Source organism: Coturnix japonica, chromosome 18, assembly GCF_001577835.2.
Source record: "Coturnix japonica isolate 7356 chromosome 18, Coturnix japonica 2.1, whole genome shotgun sequence".
In the NCBI taxonomy this organism is placed as follows: Eukaryota; Metazoa; Chordata; class Aves; order Galliformes; family Phasianidae; genus Coturnix; species Coturnix japonica.
In genome coordinates, this window is record NC_029533.1 from 8,162,006 (window position 1) to 8,183,322 (window position 21,317).

The 21,317-nt window shown below is 43.2% G+C and overlaps 1 protein-coding gene across 2 annotated transcripts in view; it reads right to left on the reverse strand.

The window, feature by feature from the left end:
- TOM1L1 (target of myb1 like 1 membrane trafficking protein) overlaps nt 1-21,317 on the reverse strand; it is a 163,432-nt gene that overhangs the window by 35,601 nt on the left and 106,514 nt on the right. The window lies entirely within an intron of this gene.

Sequence of the window (21,317 nt, forward strand, 5' to 3'; positions counted from 1 at the left end):
ATTCATTTTTGCATTAGTCGACGTAAATTGCTGGAGGCAGCCATTAAACACAAGTAACCATGTGTTGTCTCTTGAACACTGCCACCGCTCTAACAGATCAATGACATGATTATAAATGTGGGTAAGGGACTTTTTGTAAATTACTTTAATTCATTTTCAAAGTACTGCTCACATATGTCCCAGCTTGCTTCCTATATGGCTCCTGAGCCTTTTGTCTCACTCTTTATTGCTATTACCTCCCCCTCGCCTTTGTTTCTGAGATATTTAACTTCATGTTTACTGCTCCCTCACACCAAACAAGAGGATGAGCAGAACAACCTGGGACTAAGCTACAAAGAGATTAAGGACATGTCTGCGCTGTGCAATGGAGCACACTGAAAACAGCACTAGGGAATATGTACTTGTGTCTAATAGCTGCCACAAGCACTTTTGCCTGCTGCATAGCACCATGTCAAGCAAGTCCAAAAAGCAGGGCTAATTACCACTGTTGCCCTCACATGGTGATCTTGCTGCTGATTCAGGAGCTGGCTTGTAGCATCCCCATAGGGTTGCTTGAACCAGTGTGCAGAATCACTTGCTCAGACCAGTGTGCAGAATTATTTGCTCAAGGTCATGCCAGAAATCAATGGCAGCAACAAGAGAAGAGCCCCAGTGTATTTAATATCAGCCTTGGCTCAGTCACTGGGCCCTCTCATTCCCAAGCACAACATCCTTCTTCCAGTACACAAAGTATTAGAGAAGCTGCAGAACTCCTAACACGTGCAGAGGATGTGCAGCAGACATGAAGCCAGATCCCAAGAACAAGACTTCACAAACAGCCTGCTCTGGTCCAGGACAACATAAAATCTGCTCCTGTGACTCAATTGCCTTGCTGGACCTGTTCAAACAAATTAATCTGCATCAAGCAGATGAGCATTCACACAGTCCTGAAGGGTAAATGAAGCTTATACGTGGCTGCAAGCTGCCCCATGTGCACACAGGTCAGACCCCCAGCAGCAGCCACTGCTCCATGCAGTGCCTCTGCTGAGCTGCTCTGCACACACACTGCTGGGGCCACGATCCAATGCTCAGTACATGAACTGGTGACACTTCATGCCTAGGAGCGGAAATTCAGTTATCTACAGCAACTAAAATAACACTGTGCAGCTTGTCATACCCAGTCCAATTAGTTCCACAGTGTTTCAGAGACACCAGGGAAATACTCTGTTCTCCAGTTAAGCAAGCTTCATCTACAGTATATATTGGTTTCTAAGGAGTTGCTACAGTGGTAGAGAAAAAGAAAAAAAAACACGGAGATATAAAACAAAACTACAGACTTTCCACCATGACTCCTATCCACAGCTGTTACTGAATTTAAATCTAAAGCCATTTTCTTTGAGACAAATGCCAGTCTCTTCTGTTTTCATCAGCTACTGTTATGAGCATGGCATGCAGCTCTTGTTCATGGCTAGTGAAAATGCACAGCTAATGGTGGTGACTGTGTTGAAGAATTGTGTTTTGCAGCTCAGAATTTGCTCTATCAAATAGTGTCATTGTGCTCCTTGTATCTGCTGTAGTTTCCATGGAAATAAACAGGAGGCACTACTTTCAGTACTTCCATTACTTATACACAATTCTGCTCTGATTTATAACTCTTTTGACTTAACTTGTTTAGGTGCAAAGGAAGGGAAAAATGGCTTTGAATTTCCTTGCTTTAAATGCTTCTTCAATCCACAGAGAACACAGACAGACTGGGTTATATTTTGACTTTGTAAGTCATTGTCATATTTTTTTCCCCACTAAAATCACAGTGGTTGAAACCATGATGTTTTTTCTGTGCACACACAACATTCATATCCTTTCAGCCTAAATTATTTCTAAATGGTGAGATGCAGAAGTAAGTACAATGACAAAGCACAGTGGGTTTCTCTCAATACATTTGGAGCAAAACCAAGATGGAGCTGTTTGCAGCATGTAGCAGACTGACAGAAAATTGCCCTCCCAGTGCATGGCAGATGTAATCAATTTCCACACCTCCAGTCGGAACATCCAGGCTCCGGTTTCCCCCAGCCAGCACAGAAAGAGGAAGGTTGGAAAAGAGGATCTTTGGGGGGCTGTTTTTCCTGAATGTATCACCACCGACGGACAAAGGATTTATCCTGATTTTGTAAATTCCCTTTGGGAAGTTTGTTTGGCTGCTGCTGGGACATGGGGATGTGGGGGTAACTGCCCAGCTCCACTCAGAGTCCCATTGAGCAGCACCAGGACCCTCTGCTGATGTTGATGGGGATGACAGAGAGCTGCCGAGGGGACTGAGACACTGAGAGTGAACTGGAGGAGCAGTTGGGTGGAAGAGAGCAAAGGAACTGTCTAATTTTTCTTTGGGGTATTTTACTTCATAAATCTTCAGACAAGCTAACAACTTTTCCACTTCAGAAATCAAATCTCAATGTGATTCTCCTTGCCAATAACAAAATGAAAGATGTTACATATCTGCCCACAGAGCCCATTACATGGCCCCCAGCTACACCGACTCTTATTGGTACCGATACTGAAAGAGAAAAAATTAGAGCACAGAAGAAATGTTTTTGAGGATGTGAAAGCCCCAAAAGGATCCAGAGCACACTAATTCAAGCTCTTTTGGTGCTGAGAAGAAAGTGCTATTACTGTGGGTGCTTAGAAACAAGAAGAAAGAGCTCCTTCAGTTGGGAAGAATTCTCTGCTTCTCTGAAGGGTCTTAACTTTTAAAAATCAAGCTAAGGAGAAGTCAATAAATGCACTATCTGGAGCAGGAGGTCAGAAGTGATGACCCTGCTGACAGCAACCTTGTCCCTGGGGTCTTTAAGGTGGGCTTTGCTCAAGGCCCAAGGACTCAGACCGCAGAAAGGCAGTGAGGTCTGCAGAGAGCTTGACACAGACAATTCTTGCTTATCTCAGTCCTCCAGCAGCCTAAAAAACAAATCAGAATTGAGTGCTTGCTGTTTTGACTGCATGTGTGGGTTTTGGGAGCTCACACTGTCCCTGATGGGAACTCTGGGAGCAGGTCTTTACCTGTGTCAGTCACACTCTGCTCACTCTACTAATAACAAGCTGCCTGTACTGCTTCTTACAAAGCTGATCCCATGGCAGGAATTTCAATACCACTCAGTTTATTCAGTCATTTTAACAGGATGGAAGCACAGGGAAACACCACCTGTGAATCCAAGCTCTACACAGAGCCCTGTGCTGGACCACAGCCCACAGCAGCCACCTGCCAGGGTGGGCTCCTCCAGGGATCACTGACCTCAGGATGTGCTGCCTTCAGGTCTGCTTACCACCTCCTGCTCCCCCTGCTCAGCTCCTGTCTCACACAAAGCATTCTCCATATGTTTGCAGATGAGGTCGAATACAAATTTGCTTTGACTGTCTCCTGCAAGAATCCTTTATCATCAAGATTTGGCAGAGGAAAAAGACAGTTGTTGTTCCTGACCGAATGTCTTCCCTCCCCCTTTGGGTAAATCCTTACACTTTGAGACATTTGAATATCAGAGCTTTTTTTCCTTTTATCCTGAACTAGCTCTGTGGAAAAATCCGGCTCGACATTATATGATAAATAATGTATTCACACAGTTTTCTCCACTGCCCAAACTGTGCTGAAGACAGAGAGGCTTGTGGTGACTCCAGCCTCTATGTCTGGCCAGGTTCTCCCCTGTGGCATTAAGCAGCTCCAGGCCAGAACTGATTCCCCTTCTGCTCCATGTGCACCAGGCTCAGTGGGGTCTGTGCTGACCTGCACTGCACATCTTCACACAGCTCCCTCCAGTACGACCCCATGCTTCTGTTCCTCAATTTCCTCTTTATCTCAGCACCTTGTTTTAAAGTTACTTTTGTACACAGCATTGAGATCCTTGGCAGAAGTGGTGTAGGTTACTTCTATACCCAGCTATCTGCTCTTGTTAGGACATTAACAGGTTTTGACAAAGTAATGTGAAATTTCTGGAGTAGGCTCCAGCAGCAGTTTCTCCTTTTTATCTTCTATTTCAAGCAAGTGTGACAGCAAAAATGTAATGCTGTTTTTATTTAGCTGTTTGATTGAAAGACTAAGGGTTGAATTGCTAATTTGAAGAGCAATTCCCAATGGAGACACAACATTTATATCTATTAAGGACAAGGTGCCCCTGCAATTGCAATCTGCTGCTCTTCAGAAGTTTTAAATTTCAGGAAATTACAGCTTTCTACCTTCCCTACAAAACAAACAGATGTAGTTTTATGATAAAAAACAAGTGCCTAAAGTAGAGAATATGTGTATTTCAAATCAAAGAAGTTGCTCACTTAACTTTCAGACAAGGCATTTCTTCCCCTCACTAGCAGCCTCACAATAAAACAGCTGTTGATTTATTTCATGGCCACCTCCCCTCTCAACACGCTAATCCTGCTACAACACAACTGAATTTCCCATTCTCAGGCCAAGTCCAGCTTATCCCAATGCTGCTGTGCAGCAAGTGGAGCACAGAGATAACTATAAGGCAAACACAGGGCAGTCTTATCTCCCCCAGACACCATCTGCATGAGGAGGCATCTTCCTCACCATCCTCATGCCAAAGGACACCATCCTCAAACACCCTCTTGTCTGCTAAAGGCCCAGAATGGTGTCTTTCCTCTTCACCCCTGCCCATGTCAAACATGTCCACAAGGGCTGATGTTCTCTCAGTACTCCAATTCCTGCACAAACTCTGAAAACTGGCAGCTTGAATTGTCACAAAATGTATTTTACCAGAAGAAGCTCAGCCTTGAGCTCAGCCAAGAGCCGCATTCCCCACCCCAGTTGTCAGAGTGCAGCCTGAGCTCAAGCAAGACTGCAGTAATGGACGCATCCCCAGCCCCGCTGTGAAAGGTGCTTTTATCTTAAAGGCTGCAATTAAAGCTCAACACAATTGATCCTCACCATGACAGACCTGAGTCACAAAGCTGTCAAATTCGTCATCTGTCACCCAAACAAAACACTGGTGGATCCGCACGCAGACCTCCCCCCAGCAGATTAATACTGATCACTGCAAAAGAGCAGCACCCAAGCCGATGTTTGTGATCACTCCTGGAACTGTCAGAGGATTTAAATCTGTAACAGCCCAGCTAGTGAGAAATGATAGATCATAACAAAAACCTGACATTTTTTTAGATAGGGAGAGAATGTTTCAGTCTTTTTCTCAATAAGATCATCTTTCCTCAATACTGTGCTAAGCAGCTTGCAGCCTATACTGGGAAGGGGTGGTGGTGTCACCCTCAGTTTTCAGATGCAAAATACAGGCATGGAGAGAAGAGGTGACTTCTAGAGAATGAGCCTGACAACCATCAGAAGTGAATGCGAGCTCAGGTGCTGCATGGAAATGTTTTCCTTCCCTATCCCATCACTGAATTTCCCAACTTTTTTTTTTTCCCCACAATTTCCCACTTTAATTCGTGTGGCTTTCACTGCATTCACAGATTCTGATTCCTTCTGTTTCAAGCAAGTTATAGTCTGTTCACTCACAAACAAAAACCAGGCTGTTAAGGGTTCTTCCTCTCTATTTCCTTTAAAGGAAACTGACTCTGGGCATCAAACTCAAAGGTATTTCTGGTGGGAATTTTCAAAGCTTTCAAACCTTATTCATCTGCAGCCACTCCAGCTGCTTGCACCCTGGAAGCATGAGGTAAGAGTTGGTATTGCACCATGAAAATGGGCTAGATCAATTCTATATATTTTGCTTCCCCAGTACAAGGGAGCAGCACCTCCATCCTTGCACAGACTCATCAATACTGGATTACAGTGTTGGAGTCTGGCCTGCTTTTGAGGGACTCCTTCATTATTCATCTGCAGGCATCATAGGTCTGCTGGAGCAGGAAGTTTATAGTGCACGCTCTCGATGCTAAGTAAAACTATAACGATGCCTGTCATCCTGCCTCCAGCATAACCTAAGATGAAACTTCCTACCCTGATACTTCAGAGGGCAGCAAAAGTATAAACAAACCCTTAGTAATACAGCTAGCCAACCATACAATGCTTTACATGGAGAAAAACATCTTTCCTGAGCCCAATAGGAAATCATTTTGTGCCCTGAAGCATGAGATTTGTTTACCCTTAACTTAACATGCATAATGTTAGTTTTGTTTTGTTTTTTTGCAATGAAATTAACCATTCCCTTTATAAATCCAGCTCTTCAGATTCCCCTGAAGAAGCTCATGGCATCGCTTGGAGAAATAAACAAACAGAATGAAACCGTGAGGGAAATTACTGTTATTTCTCCTAAACTGTCTCAGCAACTGCACATGTTGGGCAGAAGTACACACAGACAGACAAGCACTTTCCTGAGCTGCGTTTTGCTATTAACACTGGCAAACAAAGGTGTTGCCTAAATAATAAGATACATTAGATATATTTTATGTTTAACTCCCCTTGAAATGCAGTGCTGTCAGTATAAGTAATTGAGAAAACAGAAGTCTTCACTTGGCACTGGAGATTCTGGACTTTTTCTTCTTGCATTCAAGACAGCTTTAATTTTGATGGCTGATGTTGAAAATGGCACAGACACTTCAGACAGACACAGTTCACATGGAGTGCAACCACACAAAACCATCTCACAATAAAACAAGCAACCAATGAAAAACCCCTGTGTGAAAGCATTTTTGTTAGAAGTACCTGTATGTACAAAGAGATGACAGCAATACCCGAGCTCCATGGGCAGCCAAGCCCTGCTGCTGCTGGAGAGGGACATCCCCACAAAGAGGAGAGAAGTAACAAAAAAAAGCCAAGGAATCAGACATTTAATTAATTCAAGGCTGAGTTATTCTGTAAGTAGATAGGTTTTAGGGAAGGAGGCAGCCCTAAATGTGTTAACATTCACCCAGACAAATATTGACATTGAATCCAGTAGGATTACTCCCCTGAGACGAGTTGAGCGTACACCCAAATCTCTGTGGAAATTGGGCTTAGGTTTGTTGAATAACCAGCTGTCAGAGAATTATTCATTTTGTTATATATGGCATCATCTGTAGGAATACCGATAAAATAATTTGAATTCTGCTGAAATAGTGATTTTGTAAAATACTCGGTTCATCTACTTATGCAGGTGAGGGATAAGGTAGGTATTGACACAGTGCATTTGGGAAATAGGAGAAACTTAGTTACAACAAACATCGTTCATTTCCTTAGTGTAATTAGGTCCGTTAAAAAACAAGAGCACCACTAGAGGACAGTGGAAGCTAAGAAACGCCTGGCCAGGGTGGTGCTGGAAGCGGTCCGGGGTCTGCAGACGCTTCCAGGCGTCAGTATAGAACAGGAATACAAGTGGGGAAGCTCTGGGAGAGCAATGCTGGGGAGAGTGTGTGCGGAACAACTTGGACATCATCAGGAGTTCCTGCGAAGGACCATCCCAGCCCTCAGCAGGAGGAGTGGCAGCTGCTGCGGTTGGGATTGAAGAGCCTGATGGGGCAGCATGCTGAAATATAATTATTATGATGCGGAAAAAAATTAATCGGCTTGCAAAGAGGTGACAGCTGTTTCTCTGATTCCATTTACATCTCATTTGCAGTGTTTACATAGTACCTTGGGTGAAGCTCAGAGACAGCTCAGGATACTGCATCTCCGAGACTGCTAAGTGGGAGCAGACATAATTTCATGGGGGTGAAAGCATTTCTTGCTAAGCAGCAGAAGCCCAGGACAAAAGGAATAATTTGAAGACAACTGGTTTGGACTGCTGAATATGTCTCTTTGCTGCATAAACTCATACTGGACATATGTTTGCATGAAGGCTTCACAAAGGTTCTGTAAAAGATGTCGTGGATGTAAATGCCAGGCATGTCAGCTGACTGTGATCCTGAAGAAAATGCCCATCTAGAAAGCCCTTAAGATTTCTCACCACTCAGCAGCAAAGTCCCTTGGGACTGGCAGTGACACAACCCCTCTCCTCCAGTGCAGTGACTTTATCTCAAATTTTGTTCCATCTCTCATGTAATTTTTAACTCTGCTCATGTTTCTCCCATTTATTTGGGACCAGCTTACCATTTGTGAGGCAAAATGTGTAAGAATGTGTCCTGGCTCACTTTGCAAATCGTGAGAAGACATGCAGCATCCCTATGAATGGCTGCAGTCAGAGTCAGGGCCGTGCAGGGCAGGAATGAGCCCTGTATCAGGGGTCCCAGCAGCCGAGCCCTGCCTGCCTGGTGAGGCTCAGCTTTGCTCCCTGCTGGAGGCAAATGCCACAATGAGCACATGGAGGGATCTGGAGTGCTTTCCTCCAGAGTTATTAATAAGTTATTAGCAATTTATGGATTACCCTCCCTTCTCCCTGCTGTTCTCAGATGTGGAACTAAATTAAAAAACCAGTCAAGCTGTCCTGTGTTCCAATTAAATACAATGGAACGGATTCTCAGGGGCTAGACTGGCACTTGCTGGGGCTGTCCTTTATGAACACAAGCAGAACAGATCCCAGTTTGCTACTGCAAAAAGCACAGTTCCTACTGTGCCTCCTACACTGCTGGGTACAGAGAGCAGATCTTATTCTAGAAATGCAGTTTTCCCTGAGGAAATATGGGAAAAAAATGGCAGCTTGTTAGTTCTTCTCTTGGTCTTCTCCCCCCTCAAAGTGAAATAGCAGTAAAGCTCTGGAGTGACAGCACACTATGCCAATTGCTGTGGTTTTGGCTAAGCTGCTTACTATTGGCTTTTACTCTCACAGTGGTTTGACTTTTCCTGGCAGTCTGGCAGCTCAGGGGTATGATTGTCAGCATCCTGTAATTGCGTGGCTGCTGTCAATAAACCCATGGGGCGGTGGGGAAGAGCCCAAGTCCTGGGAACAGCTCCCAACCGCGCAGCCAAAGCACAGAGAGATGCTTAGAGAAGTACATCCTCTCTTTGATGGCTGCAGAGTAAAACATGGACTCTCAATATTCCCATCCTGTGCTTCTTGGTCTTGTTAGGGGAAACACTGGGAATTTTGGCACTCTGTGGTCATGAGACACACTTTCTATAGACCATTACAAGTGCTTCCAAAATTAAGGAATGCCTCTTTGTCTCTGCTGAGGACTTTCTTCCTCTACAGGAGAGATCACTGTGTTTGCAGTTCACTCCTGAAGGACAACTGCAAACTGCTCAGCAGCAGTGGCTTGGTGACTAGGAGAGAGCAAGGCAATGAAAAAGAGTGGAAGGAAAAGGAAATGCATTCAAAGTTCGTTTTAACCTCAGTATATTATTATTAGTTAAAATTCCCAAGGTCACTTCTATTTCAATTTCAGTAAGAAATTGCAAGCAAGAACCATGAAACTCCAGGCAAGGACCAAGCAGCCTGGCTGCGTGCACCATGTTGCAGCAGGCCCCTGATACTGCACCCCTGTGCCCTCTTCAGTGTGTACATACAGGTGTAAATATACATGTGTACCCGCCTCACACAGCTGAATAATAATTCTCCCCTCATTTGTTTCTTGCAAACTCATTTCTCTGCAAATCTGGATGGTGCAGATGAGTGTGATGAGAAGGATGACCTGGTTCTGAGTGCTCTGAGGTCAGAGGACAGATCCTACATGTCCCAGAAATGGCTAATGAAGCAGATGTTTGCTGTTATTGCCTACTACCGAGGTGCCAGCGTTTCTTCCTCACTAACCACACACTATAAGCAGCAATCATGCATCACCTTCTCTTCTTCTAATGGTTGCTCAGGCGTGTAATAAGTTGAACTTCATCTTGCTGATGAATCTTATTTTAGTTGTTTGGCATGACAGGCATTTCTGTTTTAAAAAGTGAATGGAGACATCTGGCTGTGGCAGGGTGACTAAAATGAGCTGTGTTTGGCCAGTGTTTCTCTTGATTCACCTTAATTTGCCGACACTAGATCCAGCTGTGACTACAGACATAACAGGAAACAAGCTGCAGAAGCCACCCTTTACGGCTGCCCTATTTTGCCTCAGACAACTTTATCTTTCTTGGTGTAAAACCATGAGGTATTTCTTCTGCCACCTGAGCAGTGCCAGTGCTGCATCACCCCTGAGCACAGGCACTGAACCTGCAAGCACACGGGAGATATTCCCATTACTTCTGCTGGCTCCACTGATGGCAGCAGTACTGCCTGCCAAGCAAGCACCACATTCAACTCTTCCTTGACCACCTGTCTCAACCTTACACTTACACAAAGAGGTACAACACTGCCCTGACTCAACAGCATCTTGCACAGTGTGCAGGACTGGGGTAAGTCACTGCACAAGCTTCAGGACAAAGAATCAGACCCATAATCTGGGGTCACTGGTGAGAGACTGCTGCTGCTTCATCCCCCTTGTAATAGCTTTCTCCCTTCACAATGAGTTATTGCACTCCTATTTTTGGCTGTGCTTCATTTGGGAGGTTGGCACAGAAATATTGTTTGGCAGACACAGTCCTGCCCTGGCAATCTACTGTTTTGGGGATTGTTTGCTTTTAACTAATTCATTATATTGCTGTACTGCAACGTATATCACTTGTTTTCCCCTCCAGCAGAGAGTGTTTATTAGAAAACTACTCTCAGGAAAGTTCCCTGAGACAAACACTTAACCCTCAGCCTGCTCAGAACAGCTGGCAGTCCTGCTGCACTGCTCCAGAAAACAAAGGCACTTCCAATGCATTAATGCATGCTTTTAATAATAATAAGCTTTAGATCATATTTTACTTGCTATTAGTGAAAACCTGCATTAACATTGGTGTGTATGCCTAGATTAACCCCTGAATGACAGAGAGATTTCTCAGATGAAGCCTGGGTTTCACCAGTTCCTCTCTCTGTGTGATTGCTCCTCCCAGCCCTGATACACAACCATGGTTTCCAGTGTTGGTAACCACCCTTCCAACTGGCAAGGGTTGTGCGTGCCAAAGACATTAAACAACATCACCGCTCAACCCTGATTCTGGAGCCATGAAGCAGCTCCTGTTCCTCAGACCCAATCCAAGCAATTTCCTTTTCAGCACACCAGCGGTGTCTGGTGGAGAGCCCTTGGCGCTGCCCATTGCAATAGGGGTCACTGCAAGAGCTGCTTACTGATCTCAAAACTGATCTCAGGCTTCTGTGACCTCAACTGCAGCTGTGTGAGGGCAAAATTTTCAGGGAATACCAGGAAAGCCTCAGAATTTCATCTGTTTTACCTGTCATACAGACTGTCACTCAGAGGAGCTCAGATCAGCAAAGAGGAACAACAGAAACACTGTTAATAATTTCCCCAAACCTTCCCCTTTGCCTCAGCTTTAAAAACATGCCTTGTGACATGAGCTAAGAGAGGGCTGCACAAGAAAGCACAGCTGTAAATCTGGTATTGAATTCTGGATGTGTAAGGGGCTCGAGTCAAACTGTTAGTTGCTAGGAAAAGCCTCCCGCTAACCATCTGGGCTTTCACTGCTGCCTCGCTGTTTGTTGACATCAGCAGTCCTTGAAATGTTCCCAACAAAACCCAGGTTTTTTATTTCTCACACCTGGGTAATTAAAACAGGTAAGCATTGAACACTGGGAACCATTTTGAAAAGACATCCTTTTCTCAACCCAGCAGTGCAATTTGCTCTCAAACAAAGCATTTCCATGCCCCGATTCTCAGTGTTTTAGCACTGTAATTTGAAATACAGGTGATAGCAATGACTCCTTCCAGGCAGCTGCCAGGTTGGGATGCAGTTCGGAACAAAGTGCTTGCCTCCTTCTTATGCAGCTCAGCCGCCTGTGGCCTTGGTGTGCAGAGGAGACAGTGGGCAACAGAAGGGAGAGCACTTGGAGGAGAAAAGGTACCTCATAAAATGGAGAGGAGGGCAGGAAGATAAGATTTGCTTTACAAGAGAGTTACCACTATAGGACTTTCTTAGTGGAAATTCCTTTTGTAGGAATCTTGACTTTCCGTGCAGCATTTTGGAAACAAGCTTGGCTGATTCAGAAGAAAATAAGACATAATCCCTGCAGCAAAGTCATAAAATCCTAATGTAGAATTGTGCAAGGCTGGAAGGCCTTGGCTTCACCCTCAGTTTCCAGCTGAGACCCGAGCAAGTAATATCAGCATCACACACAGAATCATTCTGCAGTACCCCAAACAGCATATGTAATCTAGTTCATCTAATTCAGAGAACTTCTCTGGAGACCAAAGCCAATAACTTGGGTGACAGGGGCCCCCATGACCGAGCTTTAGGAACTGTTTTTCCTTTTGGGAGTGCAGAGCACAGCAGCACTGTACGTGCATCCCAGTGACTTTTCTCCAATGATCAAATCACAACACACAGCTGAGAATCAAAAGCAGTTTCTCAGTGTTAGTGGATTCTACTCTAACTCCAATTGTAGCTTAATGTGCTTCTTCGAAGCGCTAATTTCATTAGATTTATTTATGGTTGTAGTGGGATGGTAACAAGTTTCTCTATAATTCATGGATCACTGGTGTAATAGGAACCATTAGCTGTCACATCAGTGCAGATGAAGTGAGCTTTGACCTGTGAATTACAGTCACAATAAACTCAACTCCTGCAGATACCAATGTTACTCTTGTGGAAATAATGCATGTTAATTTGAAGTAAGTACTTTAGTGAGGAACCTAGGAAATTATAGTCTAATCTGCTCCTGATCTTTTGTCTTATTTGAGAGCTGTACTTCTAATAAACCTATCTGAATATGCAGGAAGTACTGAGTTACTCCCAGGAGAACTGGGGAATAACGGCAAAGTGAAGGCCAGCTCCTCACCTGACAGCTGATTTACTGCCAAATATATGTTCAGGCACAAAACAACAAAGGAACATGGATGCGAACTGTGGTTTTGTCACTAGTACAGAAAACAAAAAAGGATAAAAGTAAATGTAAAGAATAAGGGGAGGTAATGGTGGTAATTTGTTTCCCTATTCTGAGATAATTGGTCTATGTTGAAAACATAATTAGAATACATTAAAGAGATTAAACAAGGTCTGAAGCACAGAGTGAAGACAAGTGTGAGTTGAGATACTCTAATTATGACATTTTAGGAGTTGTAGTATTTTGATGCTGGCCTTTCAAAACTGGGACAATGGCAATACAGCATCCAGTTGTCAGATATCTGCTATTTCTATCCCCTTTCTCGTTTCTTTGGGCTGCAGTCTCTGACAGAGTGCCTGCTGCTAGCAAGAAGCAAGGTAAATGATGTGACAGTCCATGTGGTTAGGGACGACTATTCTGCTGCTCAGAGTGTCGTCTTTTGATTGCTAATCACACCTCAGAAATGGCGATTCATTTACCCAAGGGGCTTCTAAACCTTCATGTCTTTGCTTGTTTGTTCCCAGCCCTCTTTCTTCCCTCTAGGTGATCTTGTGCTTTACCCTTATTGATGCAGTACCTACGGTGACAGATGGATTGGAGCCCTCGATGTTCCATCTGCCACGTAGGGCAGTATGTGGCATGCAGGGCTGGGCTACAGCAGCCAGCAGACTTCAGCCATCATTACCCTCTTTTGTCACCAACATTGGAAATGCTCTGAGACAGGGAAGCCCCCATCCTGTCTGGTATGGCTCTGGACATCCATTATTAATGTGTTGTGGATATATGAGATGACAACAGCTTTTAACTATTTAGAATATACATTCTGTTCTGTCAGTCATGCAGCTGCTCAGGAAGAATAAAAATAATGACTCAGATATAGAAATTCAAACCCTGTGGAGGAATGGAGACTGCAATAAACTCAGTATTAGCTATTTGCTGTTAATTCTATCATTCTGAGTTAGTGTGTTTTTCTGGGTAAGGCACCCTTTATTTGTTTTGTAGAATGATGAATAAAGAATATGCTTTTTTATGATCACTGAGATGTCAAAAAGAGTGCAGGCTAAAAAGGATAGAACTCAACCGCTAGGAAAGGAAAGAAATATCTGGCAGGTCTACTGCACGCAGCACTGGCAGGCATGGATCACCCCATGCATTTCAGAAGAGAGTGGAAGTACTAGAACACAAATCAATCACAACAAAGATTTAAACATGTCCAACCTCCACCAAACACTGACCAGGGCAAGAGAAAGGTGAAAGCTTTAGCTGATAACCCACGTAATGCAGGGGATGCCAGCATATGGATATATGAGCCATAAAGTTCTGGGGGTGCAGCTACCTCCCACCTACTCAGTAGACAACTAAATCCATGAATTCATTTGTCTTATTAAGGTTTCAAACAGTTGCTTTGTTGAGCATCTTAAAAGCAACTTTCATTTCACTCCACCAGCTGGCATACACACCAAGTATGCCCTTTAAAATTGTTAATCTTGATTCCAATTTTTTTCTTTTACTGCCCTTAGGGAGAGTGATAAGGAAAGAGCAGGGAAGGAAGCATTAAGCTCCTTCACAACTCTGCGCTTCAGGCATTTGCAGCTTACCTGATTTCCCTGGGCTTGGCTCATGCTGTGCTTCTTCTACTCCCCCTGAGGGCCTCTGGGAATGGAAAAAGCAACACAGCATGCTTCAGCCCCATCAGCCTGCCCCAAACAGCCTTCCTGCTGCAGGAGCTGGAAGCAGAGCGGAGCCAACTGATGTATAACTACACATCTTTCATGCACACAAATTTACTTCCAGAAAGCCGTTACCATCCTGCTGAAACCAAACAACCTCAAAGAAGCTTTCAACAGTCATATGGGCATTAGTACTAATAAGAATAGACAATTAAGTAGCAAAAACACAGCTTAAAAAAAAAAACACACATTGAGAATTTGGTTGAGGAAGCAGGAGAATCAAATAAGTTAAAGCCCAGATCTGCTATTATATTTCCTAGTTCAGCCAGAACAATAATAACTCTTTAGGATCAATCTTGCCTGCAAAAAGGCAATTAAATCGCAGGTTGCAGTGGTTGCTCTTTGTGCAGGCAGAGAGCTCACAGAGCAGATGCCCACTGCCTGCCTCCAAAAACACACAGCGCCTGTCTGGGTGGGCAAAATATCCTGGAGGATTTCATACTCCAACATCACCTGACCCCCTCCTCCAAAACAGATCTGGCACAACTTTGTACAAACATATCTGGAGGATGGGAGGAGTTTGTAGCCACTGCATTTAGAGCTGGAATTACTTGATAAAGCCATAAGCAACCTCAGCAACATCTTCAGTAACAGCTACTGGCGACAGCTGCTTTTAAGAGATGACACGTTCCAGGCAGGCTTTCAGCGACTCAAGGGCTTCTGTTTTGCTGGGCGAGCCAAGATGTTGGCATCCACCTCTTTTCTAAGGCTCCAAGGACATCTCCTAGGCTTAACTAAGTAGATGGGACACAATGAGAAGACAGGGTCTGAACCCAGGCTCACCTGAAAAAAAGGTGATGGGCTCAACAGAACAGACACTGCGATGCAGAACACTGCAACCTCTGGACTAAGTTCTGTTTAAGTAGGATATCTGGGATGCAATGGGAGAAACTTGGGATGTCACGGAAAGAAACTTATCACTGTTACAATGAGGTGAGAGGAAAAGCATTCTTGCTGCTAAACACCCCATTCCGAACACAAATTTCATTCCAAAATTGGCAGGCGATAGAAAACAAAGCAGGACAGGAAACTTGAAGAGAGAAACAGGTTGGATGTCATCACCAAGAGAAGTGCCACAGACTCCTCCAGCAAGAAGAGAAATTCTCCCTTTAAGCATTGCTTTCACTGTCTGTTTTGAACAAAAGCTATGTGGGGTACGAGTTCCACACAGCACTATTTCACCCATCCTTAGTCTCATTTAACCCAGAGGTGGCTGACGCTTGCTCTTTTACTCCCCCAAATTCTCAATTTTCTGATTTGGGAGTTCCCTGAAAACAACAGAAAAGTCACAATATTGTAAAAACTAATTCATTAAAAACAAAGGTCTAGCCAATCATTCAAGAAACTGAAAGTATTGCACTTAAGGGACAGAGATACAGTACTGAGACAGATTAATGGCAGGAAGTAATGAAGACAAGAAACAGTCCAGAACAAAAGGCCAAATGTTTCATGTTAGACAGGGGGAGAGAGAAAACTGTAAGGTCACACATAATTTGGTCAGTTGAGAACCATAAGCAAAGCATAGGGGAAAGTAATAGGGAACAGTAGCTTCAGACGTGGCTGACGGCACAGGGTAAAAAAGGTAAATGCCATGGGTAAATACCCATGGCCGTATGAGCCTGGGGAGCTCAGGATGGATGCAGCTGCCCAGCCCTGGCAGCATTCAGCTCACTGCACTGCTCTGCAGGAGCTCTTGCCGTTACTCCTCCATCAAAGTGCTCTGAGTGTACAAAACTGATCTCTGTTAATAAATCCCTTTTCTGCTTCTTTGTAAAAATGACACCTATTTAGACGTTTTAAACTTGACAGACATTCAGTCTTGTAAACTCTCTACAACAGAGACTGCCTTTTAATGCCTCAAACAATAGGCCACAACCTCACAGCTCTCCAACCATTTAGGATTTAATGTTTGTACCATCACAGTGTTATCCGCATTAAATCATACCAAGAATGGAAGAACATGGAGCTTACGCCCAGCATTCAGCCTTCTTTCTAGGACTGCTCTTCTAAGGGTGAGAACTAAAGATGAAGAGAGCTACATTCCCTGCATTCCACCCTTGCCTTGCTCCTGACACTGTAGGTGCAAAGAGCGAAGCTGCTGCTGAGAACACAGGAGCACAAATAGCATTGTTTGAATCCTGAGCAACAACACGAAGCAAATTGATGCTAGGGGATGCAGGGGAGAAACATCCAACATTTAGACTCTGAAGATTTTTGCAATACTGCTTGTATTGAACTTTTTTCCTCCTTATTGACTGGAGGAAAGAAAGAGGAATGACACATCATTGTGCCATGTTGAAGAGGGCACAAACGAGCTTATGCTGTCAATAAGAAAATATTGGACCATTTCTTTTGGAGACCTCTCCATGGACTACATAAGTAGGGAAATGGCTTCTTTTGAAATTCCAGGTTGGCAAAGTTCTTTTGATAAAGAGTTTGCAGCACAGCTCCTTTCACCTCTCTGCTGAACAGCGCTTATTCTTGCAAACAGGCTGCAGACAGATCTATCAGAATTTCACCGATATCATTTACCACCTGCTGTTCGCCCAGCCTGGGCAATATCCATGTCTATCAATGATGTGAAAAAAGATGCCATGCAAGTTTGAGCAGAAATGCATGAAGTATTTTAATATGTATGGCTGCAATCTCGAATGCCTGAGCTTGGAGACTTGGAGGAAAGAATCACATGCTGGCAGGAAACCACAATTCTGCTTTCACACAAACCAGACCTATCTCCACCTTATGTGTTGGCCCAGCCACCTTCAGGAGTCACAAACCAGGCTTTGTCTTGTCTGATCGGTGAAGACACTGGCCCTTGGCAGCATCCTCCCTTCTGTGAGTGCTTCATTAATTCAGATTTAAGACCAGAAAGCTTTCAGCAGAAAGCTTACAAATTCTCAGGACATTGCTACATAATAAGAGACAGAGACACGTTTGCAGGATGAAGTTCTCAGCCCTTTCCAATGAGCAGGCACCAACCCGCCAAACTACCTCAGGTTATTGCAGGATGCTTTGCTACCCTCTCTCTGGTCTCCTCCACCAGCCAGGAAGCACAGATGCTCACTCTTATTTCCCAATTAAGGCCCTGAGGCAGGAAAGCAGTTACTGTGCACTATAAACCACTCTGAAAAGCATTTAAATACGTGTTTAAACTTCAGCATGCATTCAAGCACCCTTCCTAACAGGGCTGTTCCCTGGAATGGAGTGTAGAGCTGCAGCCCCTTCTGTGCCTCTTCACCACATCTAAAAGGAGCTCATAAGAGAAGATGGTTATTGCCAGTGGTGCCAGGAGTGGATAACCCTATTGTTAATACTACCCTGCACAGAGAGGGGCTTTGGATGTGTCCCAGATTACCAAAGGCAGCCATTCTGCCTACTTTGTTAACATCAAGGGCTGTCTAATCTCCAGAAAGAATTTGTTCCACCTGTTCTGTTTATCCAAAGCCCAAATTAGTACCTTTCTCTTCTATTCGAAAGCAAAGCTGCAGCATGCACCAAGATCTGCTGCTGGATTGGAGCACACTTAAAAACACCTCTTACAAAAGGAATTAAAAGCTGGCTCAGTGTGCCTGCAAGTAGGTCACTAATTAACCTAAAAATGTTTATTATCGAGTCAGATCCAGGCCCTCTGCTTTGTGATAAATGCAATTTCACATCCAAACACAATGTTTACATTCATCATAAGAACTAAGCTTCTCTGCTGTAATTAAAAGTTGTTCAGACACTGCCCGTTATTACTCAAAATAATAAAGAAAATATATTTTCTTTATCATTAGCTAGCTAGGTCAGTGACCACGAGGGCAATATATATCATACAATTCCCAAGAAAGCAGAGATTAGTTCCAACACTTAAAATACTCTAAATCACTGTTAGCCGCATTAGAGATTCCCACGTGTAAAGAAGGAAAGAAGTCACAGTATATCAGCACACACACAAATAAAGGTAATTGGTTTTTTTCCCTCTATTTCTACCCGCACTTTAAGAGAGATCACAGTGAATAATTATAGCTATTTTTTAAAGTCTGTCAAATGAGTCCAGTTTTACTTCCAAGAATCTTCTCTCTACCACTGCTTTAAAATTAATCTAAAGGATTATTTGGATGAGTGAAAATTGTCTGGGAGTGTGCTGTGAATAAAAAGTTGGTTTCTGAGTCAAAGAGGTTATAGCTGAGATTCACTGTGGCTTGACTTTCAGATGATGAGACTGGTTTGATTTTCATGTAGATTTAAAGGCAAGCACATGTTCAGAAAGAGATGGGAAAAGATCCCAGAATTTTAGCACACATACATTCTCCTTCAGGAGTACCCAAAAAAAGATGTGGGCACCAAGCTGTGTTGGTTTTTGGGCAGGATTGGCTTGGAGGAACCAAACCCAACATTCAGTCCTCTCTTCATGACACACAGCCCAGGCACAGGTGCTACACTGCCCCACTTAAATCTCTGGACTCTACAGAAACAAAAGTCACTCAAAATAAATGGTGCTGTGCATGCTTTCATCTTCAGTACAGCACTTTCCAGAAACTAGATAGGAAGTGTTCTACCCTAGAACAGCAAAAGACGGCCCTGACATTACCCCAAATCAGACAACACAGTATTACAGCCACCTTGCAGGAACACGGAGGATAAACTGCCTCAATATAATTTGATCTATTTTTCTAATAACCTTTCTAATGAATATTTTATTTTCAGTAGTGCCGGACTTAATTTGCTTGGAATACGATTGTTGTTACATTAAGGAACAAAGCGTTCACCAGAGCTGAGAAGGGCAGTAATTGATATCTCAACTTGGTGGGTAAATTAAGGAGTCATTATTTTTATGTCCCGGGTCACATCAGAAAAGCTGTAGTGGATTCTGAAATTCTTGACTCCAAAAGACTGATGTTGATGTTTTCTAATTCTCAAAATATTTTCTTCTTTGGTATATTTGGATCAATGCTCACCCACTGATGCCATGATTGCTTTTCCAGTTCAGCTGAAGGTGCCTGCGACTGTCCCAGCTCCAAACAGCAGCAGAGGCCTGGCTGGGCAAGGAGCAACCATAGAAAGCAAAGCTATTATCCACGTTTATGTAAACATCAAGTCTGTCATTTATAACCCGCCCAGACACCCTCCATGATCAGTGAATAACCACTTTCTAATATACATCGTACAGGGCTTAGTTCAGGGCTCCACTTGCTCCCTATATGCAAATCTTTGAGGTTGAGGACTTTAAAACCATTCACTTATTTTGATCTCTTGATTAAAAAAGTATGTTCTAAACTTTCTGCCTCCATTTTACCAATCTGTGGAAGGAGAACAATCTATTTTGCTTTGCAAAGGTCTTTGAAGACTTCAGACAAAGTGCAGTGAGCATTAACATAACTCTATTGCCAGCACAAAGTTCCTGCTGTACCCTCCCCAGCCCTTGAGCTGCAATAAAGAACCAATGACATTTAATTCATTTGATGTAACTGTGTAAGAATGATCATATATACACAATTAGAAACAACTTTTTTCATCAGTTATGCACTACCATCTCCACTGTACTAATTAGAAAGGGAAAGAAAAAAGACAGTAGCTGAAAATTAATTATGCCAGCATTTCTATAGTGTTTAGAATCTAGTTATAAGAATTAAATATTTATATCATTGTGGCTTCCATTATGCATCCTAATGTGATTGCCTGAAAGAAAATTTTGCAAGGTGCTGCAACAGTCATGCAAACTTAGAGTCTGGATTCTCCCATGAGCTGATAATGTCAGGAAGGCCATATCTAAATTTGATATCTTCAGACAAAAATCATCTTTACACAGTCAAGCTCAAAATGAAGAAAAAATAATCCAGGCAAATAAGAACTAGAATAGGAGTGTAAAACCAATGTGAATAGATGATGGGTAGAAAATTATCCAAGAATTTATCCTCATTTCATGTCTTGCAGCTTTCTCAATTTGCCTGAAAACAAAGCTACCAAATGGCTTCAAAACAAGGCCATGCACCTCTGGGTGTGCAGGTTCATCTCCAAATACCGAATGTTTATGCAGAACAGGTTCAGCCCTACAGCTCCTGGCTCCTTACCAGTGCAGCTTGAGACTGCCAAAATTTATGAATGTTATTCAAGGCAAGAAGGCTGTGCTCTTTGCAGGTAATTGCTAAAAGGTGAGGCCCTGACCCCACTCATTACACAATGGGTTATTGCCTGGATTTTGCCCTAAGGGGTTCTTTACTAGCAACTTTTATGACAACTATAAAGTGAACCTGCCTGCTCCTTCAGCAGGCTGCTCCTCCATCGTTTTATTTTTTTTTCTTCTTCCTACAGAATCCAGCATCCCTCTCTAACTTTATTTAATGTTTATAGTTTATCCTTTTATGCTCCTGAGCTGAAGTTAATGAGATATACCTGGCTGGCCCGGCATACTTGGCTGAATCGGATTCTTTTTGGATGGCAAAGAAGCTCCCAGACTCTCTCAGTCATCACACTGCATGTCGCACTATTTTGTAATGAACTCAGATGCATGAACAGCAAATATATAGAAAGTCTCTCTCAGGAAAGAAATTTCACTTAAACGTCGAGCAATTTAGGCTGCCAAAAAGGCACTTGAACATAGAAGTTGAAAAGGAAGGATGATTTAAGGAATAATTTCAGCCTTCAAGAAAACACAGAAACATATGGTTAGTGTTAAATATTTGTACACATGATCTGGCAAATAGAGGTGTCTCATGGGTTTTGAAATGGATTATTTAGAGTGAAAGAAATAAAAATAACTTGCTGTGTACTTTCTTTAGCATAGTCTGGAAGCAGATTTTCTTTAGACATGTGGAAAAAAAATCTGTGAGCTCAGCATCAAATTTTAAAGCAGTTTTCTAAGCACTTCTCCCCATTTACTGCATTAAATTCCTTTGGCTGTAGCAAG